Source organism: Electrophorus electricus, chromosome 4 (assembly GCF_013358815.1).
Source record: "Electrophorus electricus isolate fEleEle1 chromosome 4, fEleEle1.pri, whole genome shotgun sequence".
Lineage (NCBI taxonomy): Eukaryota > Metazoa > Chordata > Actinopteri > Gymnotiformes > Gymnotidae > Electrophorus > Electrophorus electricus.
Genome location: NC_049538.1, coordinates 8294258 through 8300589, shown reverse-complemented (window position 1 = coordinate 8300589; position 6332 = coordinate 8294258). Strand labels below are relative to the sequence as shown.

General features: G+C 46.3%; 1 long non-coding RNA gene across 1 annotated transcript; it reads right to left on the bottom strand.

Annotated features, from left to right (window-relative positions):
• Nucleotides 1–1639: 1639 nt before the first annotated feature.
• On the bottom strand, nucleotides 1640–5639 carry LOC113577244. The gene is made up of 3 exons (XR_003410602.2): nucleotides 5580–5639; nucleotides 4045–4241; nucleotides 1640–2490 (listed from the first exon to the last, which is right to left on the bottom strand). It is a non-coding gene; the product is annotated as an uncharacterized LOC113577244 (long non-coding RNA).
• Between the last annotated feature and the right edge of the window lie 693 nt (nucleotides 5640–6332).

Below are 6332 nucleotides of genomic sequence, written 5' to 3'. Positions count from 1 at the left end.
TCAGAGCACATATGAGCATCCTTAATTACAGCCTGTCTGCTTTTGTCTTACGACGAGCAGAGCTGTTTGCTGTGCACACAAACAGCAGTTGCCAGGGACGTGGTGAACCACTTACATAATCGAATGTCCACGGTGACGCCCACCTCAGCAGTTTGCTCGTGAAGAGAACGATGGCTCCTGTCAAAGTGTGTGCACACAAACACACACATGCACAGACATTTACACAAACACACACACACACATGCGCATAAACACATTTTACTTCTTAGAAACGTCAGGAATATTTGGACAGAAAACAGGTAGAACTGCATGCAGAATTGTCAGTCCAAGTGATGTGTCAGCACCGGGTGAAGAGTGGTCACGAGAATCCTCAGCACATATGTCCATGTGTACTGTATGCACACGGCCTGCCCTACATACTGTATTTAGGGTTGAAACATTAGCTTTTGAAGTTATCAGCATGATGTAAAAATTGATATACAATGCTTGAAACATTCTGAGAGCAGTCCGTCTCACTAATAGATGAGTTCATGACATTTCATCAACGTGCGTGAACATAGCCATTCACATTTAACATCGGGGCTCATAACGGTTGCTAATGAGTTATGAAGCACCTCCTGATGTATGATTAGCTGTTAAATGATGCCTTCTGAAAACGAGTATAATGTGGCAAGGATCCCAATCCTTAAATGAGTGAAGAACTCATTAAGCTAGCGTGTCTGCACCATCACTGCTTAATCAATTCAATCAGACTGCATGCTGCATGCTAGTTCTCACCTGCCATCAAAACCATAATTTAGACAGTAACTATAACAGTGACTATCATTTAGACAGTAACTATAACCTGTGTCCTATTAATATCTCTCTAATATCTCTCTCCCTCTCTTTCTCCCTTTCCCTCTCACCCTCTCTCCCTCTCTTTCTCTCTCCTCTCTCTCCCCCATCTCCATCTTTCTCTCTCCCTTCTTCTCACCCCCCCTCTCTCTGAACAGTCTATAGGATTAGAGGAGAGGATGTGGAGGAGCACAATGCCTGATTGTTTAAGGGTGGTGAAGTTGAGTTCACATCATAGTAGCAGGTGGCTTTATTATTATTATTATTATTTTGTGTGTGTGTGTGTGTGTGTGTGTGTGTGTGTGTGTGTGTTTTGCCCTTAGGGACACAGCATTGGTCTGTCAGATAGTCAAAAGAGACACTACCCAAATCATAGCCTAACATGTGCATGCTGTTCTTGCATAACTACAGTTCCTGGAACTGCTGACCCACACAGACTTGTCAGAAGGTACACAGACTACAATGTGTCACGGTCAGTGTCAGTGAAGCCTGTGTCTTTCTTGGAAAATGCATTGAATCTTCAGATCACAATTGCTTTATTGGCATACTAAATCAGATTATACATGCATTAACACAGCTTGGGTTACAAAGTTTGGGAATATCAAAGAATAATAAAATAAAAGTAGAAATCAAAACATTACAGATCCTATAATAAGGACAGTAAAGACTGAGACCCAGCCTTTCTCTGTCATCTTTGCTTCGGAGTAAGCAGCTAGTCGTGAACACATCTTTCAGCCACTTCCCCTCATGCCTGTGTTCGCCTGCTCCACTGGAGGAGGGGGGAGGGGAAAGAGGGGGTGCTTTGGTCACTTCCTGTTATGCATGACACAAGCCCGTCACACCACTATGACATGGTGTACTTTGGTTTCGGACACGCAAGTTCTGCTGCTCATGGGAAGACCAGTTACTCCTGCCCACGCAAAAGTGTGCTTTGTGTGAGACACACGCAGGCACTGGTGAGCAGAGGTCACTGAGTTTGGCTCAACTGTGGAGAGACATGACATGCTTTGTTATGGGCCGTTTGGGATTTTGCTACCCTTACTCTTGACCTTGAACCCAAAATCCAATCCTGGATTTTGTAATCACTAGTGGTTCATTTGTCAAAGGACAGGGGTATTGAAATCTTGGCCCTCAAAGTCCAGGATCTGCAAATTCTCCACCATCCCTGTACATGGGGGTCAGATGTTACAACAAAAGGGCCAATAGGTTACATTCACTGGTCAGGCACAGGATTTTGTTTGGGTTATGCAGTTGACGACCTCCATTGTGAAGACAAAGGTTTGCATGTTCAGTCAGATTTCAACTTGTGTTGGTGGGCGTGAACCAAGATGACAACTATGTGTCATTCATATTGCTAAAATCGCTCAATCCTAGCAGTTACAGCAATAGAACTGAAACAGGGAAATTCCCCTGTGTCTAATCATCAGGGCCGCGTCGGAATGATCGTAATCCCTCCACACGTCGGAATGGTCGTAATTCCTCCATGCATCAGAGTGATTGTAATCACTCCACGCGTCCTCACAGTCTGTCTGAGTGGCTCACTAAGGGCCTCACTAAAGAGCCCTGAGACACAGCAGACACAGCAGAGTTCTGGCTCCTCTCCCACTGTAGCACAAGACTGGCCACAGTGGGGACATGCAGCAGGACCAGTCACACCTACAGGGACAGAGGGAGAGAGAGAGAGAGAGAGAGAGAGAGAGAAAGAGAGAGAGAGAGAGAGAGAGAGAGAGAGAGAGAGAGAGAGAGAGAGAGTACACTAAGAATGAGCTTTTGTAACTATTCACACTGGCCTATATGATCATAGTGCTATAACAGACTCTACTGCTTTGCAGACTCACAGACATGTAACCTGCAAAGGTCACAAATATAATCAGCATTGTGGGTAATATTGGATTCCTTTGCTGTCATATTTGTCTTATTGTTTGTTTTATTTCATGTTACTATTTTGGTGTCAAAACCTGGCTATTGCATTTAGAAGATATTTTGTAACTCCACCTCTATCAGAGAGGCGGGTGGACTGTCTTATGCTGCTATGTAAGGAACAGCAGGCTTGTTAGTCATTGGGGTGTATTGCTCTTAGTCTTCTTCTCAGTCTCTTTAACAGGCAAAGTGTGTGTGTGTGTGTGTGTGTGTGTGTGTGTGTGTGTGTGTGTGTGTGTGTGTGTGTGTGTGTGTGTGTGTGTGTGTGTGTGTGTGTGTGTGTGTGAGAGAGAGAGAGAGACACAGAGCTGCTTCTCCAAATGCCTCCTCCCCCACCCTGTCCATATTGAAAGACAACAGCTACAAAGGAGGGAGAGAGAGAAAGAGAAAGAGAGAGGGAGAGAGAGACAGGGAGGGAGAGAGAGAAAGAGACTTACACGGTGATTCTAATGTCTGCCGTTGAAGCAAATTCAGATTGTGCTATGTTTGAACTTAAACGTTTCAAACGAGCTCGGGCACGTTAGCTTCAGGTACAGTTAAATTTAGATCAATTAGTCATCTCCAACTCCTCCAAACCCATCCAGCACATACACTAAGGTCTTTGGAAACAAGCTATGTCTCAAATTGGCTGGGAAATTAGGTCAAAATGTATGCTGACGTTCCTGACTTGCTCTGCCCTTCCCTGTGCGGTGCTGGTGAAACCATTGCATCATCACACATGGATCACACAGGTAACTGTGCAAGGGGAAATGAAACTACACATTCCTTAACCTGTTCAGCCGAGCAGAGCCTCAAAAACCCAGGGCACTAGAAAGTGAGGTCAGATACTGTTTTGTTTGAATCACGCAGCACCTTGTGTCATATCCCCTTGTTATAGCAATCGTTTTCTGACACACAAAAACACACACACAAGCGTGGTAACTATCATGTCAACAGTAACACTACACGCACACCATTACTTGTGAGCTGCCACCAAACCGGTCCATGAATCATTAGATCTCAAGTAGTCACACCCTTATTTGAGCACAGGGGAAATTCTATTAAAATCTTTCTAGATTAAGTCAGCAATTTGTCTGGCTCAGAGCTTAAAACAAAAGGGGAAAAGAAGACAGCACTGCTGGCTGCTAGGGAAAAAGAAACGGAGTCCACAGAAAATTCTGGCGAGCAGTGGAGACACTGGCACCAGAGATATTATTAAATCCATGGAAGGTTACTAAGGTTCAAACATTAGTTCCCAGCAAAGAGCTTAATCTAGTTGTGATTTTGATACAGTTGAATGGAGGCACTAACCTCTGGCTTTTTTGCTTCGTGTGTGGTCATGTAAACAAACCCATGCTTCCATGTGAAACCTGAGCAATAAGGCAGCGTTTCCTGGTCCGATCCTCTGGACCCTCCAGCCAGTCCACGTATTTGTTCCAACCCTGCTCCCAACATGCCTCTGCCAGGTATTCCAGGTTCTTAAGGGCTTGGTTCAGGTGTGTTTGATGCTGGAGCAGAGCAAAAATGCAGACCATCTAGGTTAATAAACACATGGGAACATGGGAACTTGTTGCTGAGATCGGTCGGGAACATTCCCAGTTTTTCCCGCAACACAAAGTGCCAAGCCAGCCAAACAGTCATCATTTAACGAAGATAAAGTCAGTTTAGGGTTTGTTTGTTTTTTGAGAAGATACAGTTCCTTCAACAATAAACCCATGTCATGAGAAACATGCTGAAAGCTCAGGCCGGGGAGGAATGTGCCTGTTTACGTATTTCTTTGGACTCCTGCTAGCAGCTGATGCTTCTCCAAACGTTGATGCAGGCCCAGCAACACTTGCTTGCATGCATTTGGTATGGAAAGGAGGCATTTTTTTCACTGAGTGTAACTTTAAGAAACCTCTAATTCAGTGGCGCTAAAGATGTTGTGATTAATGGTGGGGTGGGGGGTGGGTAGAGGGGGAGGTGACAATGAACCCAGAACAGCCAGTCAGGACAAAGGACCGGGAGGGAGGCACTGCACCTCCAGCCTGACGCCCCTCTATACCTTCAGACATTTCAAGCTGACTATGACCCCCCCACCCCCATCTACCCTGGGGTCGCCATGGAGACGCTGTTGTGAAGCCGGCTGTTCCTAAGCAGCGCTGTGGCTTAGCAGGGGGAGGGGGGAGACAGACAGAGAGAGAGAGAGAAAGAGAGAGAGATCGAACCTCATTTTGCCCAGGTTGAACATTGGACCCCATATGTTGTGTGTCTCACAGATGCTCACTACCTGTTATCCTAAAGTTTATCATTTACAACATATATCACGCTACAGTTCGAATTATAAACACCCCATTTATATGGTGTGAAATATGTGTGCATGTTTCATGAGTCACCGAACACTCAAAAGTGAAGTCCCTTTGTGAAATCCCATTCAAATGACAAGAAACACATCAAATTCAAGAATCTCCCCACACAGTATTCCTCACTTACACCATATTGCTGTCCCTGATCATTCTATAATGTCTAAACAAGAACTATGACAATACATACAAGAGCGTGTTCACTCTCAGTACACTTCAATTGAAAATTCCAGTACTTTAGCATGTGGGGACTGACTAGAATACACAACTGGGAGAGCTCAGGTAAACTTGCCGATAGTTCTGGTCTGCAATGAAAGGCATTAATGTTTAGTGGAAAAAAAAAAACATGACAGTTAAAGTTTACTGCACTGTTGCTGAAATGTGCAAAGCTCATCATGCCTTCTGACAAAACTCCCGGGCACATGTTTGGCATACGCCTTAATTCAGCAATAAAACTGACTCTGACCTTACATAACTGCGTCACGACAGCACACACCCACTTACATGCCCAATGGAAGTCACCCACTCCATCACGTTAGACCCAAGTGTGAACGTGGGCCACCCTCCAGCTGGACGGCCACCAACGTGGCCCGCTGGCGCTCACCCGTCTGCAGGCCTGCCCAGCATGAGGGTGGGTTGCTGGGACTGGAGGTGGGAGACCGATTCTCTGCCTGTCCTCCCAGGCGGGGCAAGCGTGGGGCCCGGGACACCATGGCGCCTGTATTTATAGCTCTCCTCTGCCCAGAGAGACGGGGGACTGGTGGGGAGAGGTGCGGAGCCGGCCCCTGCCCGAGTCCGTCGGGGGAAACAAAATGCCAGAAGTAGAGCGGGAACATGGAGGAAATGATGCTAATGGGTGTTTTGGTGGAGCAGGCAGGGAGGTGTTTCTGGGGACTCTCAGCCCGGGGGGAGGTGGAGATGAGGAGAAGCTCTAATCAGCAGTAAGTGGTTCGTAGCTTCTGAGGCGGTGATGAGGGCCTGCCTGCAGTTCAGACCTTCAATAGGAACTGAAGGAGGAGCATCTCAGGTTGCCAGGCTTGTTGCGCCATACGGTGTGGGGGGATGGGTGTGTGTGTGTGTGTGTGTGTGTGTGTGAAAGAGGAGAAAGGGAGAAAAGAAGAGAAAGTTTGCTTACAGAGAGAGAGAGAGAAGTGGTGGTCTAACGGCTCTTTCTCCTTGTAGCAGAAGGAAACAGGGCAGGGCTTGGGGTAGGAAACCAAAACACAGCAGGTGTGCTGAATGAGTGTGTGTGTGTGT